Source organism: Chionomys nivalis, chromosome 18 (genome assembly GCF_950005125.1).
Source record: "Chionomys nivalis chromosome 18, mChiNiv1.1, whole genome shotgun sequence".
NCBI lineage: Eukaryota > Metazoa > Chordata > Mammalia > Rodentia > Cricetidae > Chionomys > Chionomys nivalis.
The window spans coordinates 10,694,174-10,697,866 of NC_080103.1; the positions used below are offsets into that span (position 1 = coordinate 10,694,174).

The 3,693-nt window shown below is 45.4% G+C and overlaps 2 non-coding genes across 2 annotated transcripts; one reads left to right on the forward strand and one right to left on the reverse strand.

Moving 5' to 3' along the window:
- Nucleotides 1-1,198: 1,198 nt before the first annotated feature.
- Nucleotides 1,199-1,269, forward strand: Trnag-ccc (transfer RNA glycine (anticodon CCC)). Its single transcript has one exon. It is a non-coding gene; the product is annotated as a tRNA-Gly (tRNA).
- Nucleotides 1,270-2,842: 1,573 nt separating this feature from the next.
- LOC130890281 (U1 spliceosomal RNA) lies at nucleotides 2,843-3,003 on the reverse strand. The gene has a single exon (XR_009058722.1). It is a non-coding gene; the product is annotated as a U1 spliceosomal RNA (small nuclear RNA).
- Between the last annotated feature and the right edge of the window lie 690 nt (nucleotides 3,004-3,693).

The following is a 3,693-nucleotide window of genomic DNA, read 5'->3' on the forward strand; positions in this document are numbered from 1 at the left end:
TCCATCAGGTGAAAATCCGATCGTTGGCTTTGCGGCAGAAAAGAACTTCAGTGTAGCTAGTCACTATAAAGTACAATTGGGGTTCCTTTAATTTTTTTAAACATTTATTCTGGTGCTCGGGGTAGGGCACAAGTACCATTGTTCTGGGGTTCAGGGTGGGGCACAAGTTCTGTTGCAGGTGTGAAGGTCAGAAAACCTTGGAGGATCTCAGGGTCAAGTTCAGGTCACCAGGCCTGTAGCAAGAGACCTTACCTGCTGAGCCATCTTGCCAGTTCCGAATTGAGGTTTATTAAAGGACGTTTTAAATAAAGATTTTAAGCTCAAGGTCAAAAGAAAGAAAGAGGCACTCTGGAAAGAAGGCGAGACATACCAGAGGGCATAGGTGCAGGCTTCTCTAAGGGAGCCCCACTTTGAGCTTTACAATAGCCACGCAATAGCCACACAGTCATCAAAGGGCTCTTCTTTTGCTTTTGTCCATCTCCTGGGCAGTTTTAAGAATGGTATAGGGAAATGGGTGGGATCAGGATGCACGGTGTGAAATCCACAAAGAATCAATAGCAGCTTAAGAACTAAGAATGGTACGTATTTCCACACAAATGGTGCTCAACCACTTGACTACTTCTGTCACACGCTGGCCACTTTGGTAGCGTCCGAGAAGAGCAGCTGTTGTACATTAGGATGCCGTGTGCCCAGCAAATAAAACAGCACCACCACCTGAGGGACGGCTGGCTTCGTTCACACCTCTCCCTCTTCCTGTCCGATCCAGTGGACCGAGAGTGAGGACTGCCCGAGAAGGGTGTTCCTCCGTCTGTTCCTCCGTCTGTTCACACGGATAAGGTGTGGTATAGAATTGTCTCCAGGATCTACGTCCAGTGTGTTTCCACGACATCTGAACTGAGCATGGCTTGGGCACTGGCAAACTTAAAGGGAGGCTTTTCAGAGCCACGAGTTTGGAACCGGAATTAGCATTTCCTTTCTAATGAGCTGAAAGTCATGCCCCGAAAGTCCTTGAGTGGCAAATCTGGCCCAGATTTATCACAGTCTAGCATGTAGGAGGACATGTGATCCTCGCCAGGACTGGAAAATTCAAAAAGTCATGAGGAAACGGTTTACATAGCTGTTTTCAGTAAAAATTCACTGAGACACGTGGTTTCTCTTACCTTTTCTCAATGTGCTGTCACAAAGCCTTCTTAAGGATGCATTGGTGGTTCAATGGTAGAATTCTCGCCTCCCACGCGGGAGACCCGGGTTCGATTCCCGGCCAATGCAGCTTGTTCTTTTTCTCCTCTTCTGCCTGCCACCCATGCAATTTTTCTGTGCGAGCAGAGAATGGACCAGTACTCTATCCTTTCAGACTAATTTTGGAAATGTTAACAGTGAACCTAGCTAGCAGTGGCTCAAACAGGTAAGTACTCTCATTTGTCAATGAGTACCGGCACAAATTTGTGAATATCGAATATCGCTACCACAGCTGTAATTAAACAGAGTCTTCCTGTTTACGTTCAGACACCTTAGCCTGAGGTTTTTATTCTCATAGCAAAAGATGACTTCACACTGATATTCTGGGCAGGAAAAAGAGAATAGGACGGGCAGACAGAAGGTTTGCAAACATTTTTGCTCAGGGAAGAGTACTATCCCAGAGGCTTCTGCCTATCTGCTCTATATTGTAACTGAGTTATAGGGTAATGCCTGGCTGCAAGACAGCCAGAAAGTTTATTGGGGTTAAAATGGACTGTGAAGCTGGATGTGGTGGCACACACCTTTAGTTTCAGCATTCAGGAAATTTGTTTTTTTTGAGACAGGGTTTCTCTGTGGTTTTGGAGCCTGTCCTGGAAAGCATTCAGGAAATTTAAAGTCAGCGGAGACAGGAGAATCTCTGTGAGTTCGAGATCATCCTTACCTACATAGTGAGCTCCAGGCCAGGAAAAACTGAAGAGTGAGACCTTGTCTTAAAAACCACAACAAAAAGCCTTTCATCTCTAGGAACCCTGTCCCTAAAAAGGCAAAAAACAAAAACAAAAACCAATTTCCCCACCACCACCCCAAAACAAACAAACAAACAAACAAACAACAACAAAAGCTGAAATAGCGGAACAGTTTGGAAGGCTTTTCATGTCTGTGGATCCTGTCCTGGTTTTTCTCAGCATCCCTGAACTTCAGTTCATGAAGCCAAATAGAAGTCTCAGAGCTGGAATGTCTCTCACTGCAACCATCCTTTCTGATGACAGTTTTGTAGAGGACAGCAACTAAATAGTATCCTAAACGTAGACTTAGAAAAAAAAATAGGTTAGAAGACACAAACCACAGAGCCCTGGGACTATTGTAACGCCAACTACACACTTCGTTAAAACTTACAGTTCCCACCAGGATTCACTCAGCATTCTTTCAACAAACCTGGGTTAGACTCCATGCACCAACATAAGGATTCTCTTCCGACCTCTACGGTACCAGTGTTACAACTGAGAAGTAGTTCATGTACAAAGTAGGCAAAATATTCATACACAAAAGCTTCAAAAACAAAACCTTTGTTGGTTTGTTTTATTACATTCTCATTTCAAGCGTTGCAGACCAGAAAAGACAAACAAAAGCAGGCACTTGCCAGTGCCAGAAACATCTTTACCGTCTTTTGGGGACGTTAGGATTGCTTTCGCTTTTTGTACACATCAAACATACACCCACACAGAACGTTAGATGGATCTCGGATTAAGATGACCACAAGGAAAAGAAAGCAAAGAGAAGCGCATCCACAAGAGAACACATGTCGAGCAGTGCTGTAGTTAAATCATCAGGCTCCCCTCTCGTAAACAAAATCAGACCACCTCTTTTTAACTACAAGAAAAACCAGGGGAGAGCGCGAACACAGTTCCCTACTGCCACAAATTATGCAGTCCAGTTTCCCCGCACTTGGGAGCGAAAACACAGAGGTCAGCACACCCCAAGTGCAATGGGTGAGCCTCAGCCTGGGAAAGCCCATGCACCTGATCATGGTGTCTCTTCTGCTTTCCCCCTCCGCAGCCCCGACTCAGCCCCACCCACCCTGTGCTCTGAACACGCAGTCACTTCTCCGCATGTGTGTGCTAGCTTTCTCGGACGCACATTTATGCTCTAAGTCTATCGGCCACCTACAGCTCGGCTTTTCTTCCCGCGTCGTGAGAAATCTCTACTGTTTCCAAAGAGATGCAGACGCTGAGGCTCATGCGCACCACGTACCTGCAAACATCACGCCCCTCTCGCGACGGGTCCTGCTTTTAGTTTGCTTCTCCTTCCTCCCTGTGTGGGTTTACCCTCATGACATTTTCGCTATTTTATTGACTCATTGGCCGTGATAAATTTTGAAATTTTGCTTTAAGGTTTACAGCACCACCTTTTACTTTCCCACAGCCTGTGCTCAAGGACTGCTCTTCCTTCCCGGCGCTTACACGGTTCTTACCGTGAAGTTTGCTTCTTCCAAGTTTGTAGACCCCACAATTTATTGTTATTATTTTTGTCTAAACAGTCAATTTAAAAAATTTTTGTTTTATTGTTTTAAGACAGGGTTTCTCTGTGTAGCCTCGGCTGTCCTGAAACTCTCTGTAGACCAGGCTGGCCTCGAACTCAGAGATTCTCCTGCTTCTGCCTCCCGAGTGCTGGGATTAAAGGCCTGTACGACTACTTCCTGGCATCAGTAATTTTTCCCCCCAAACAAAATTTCAG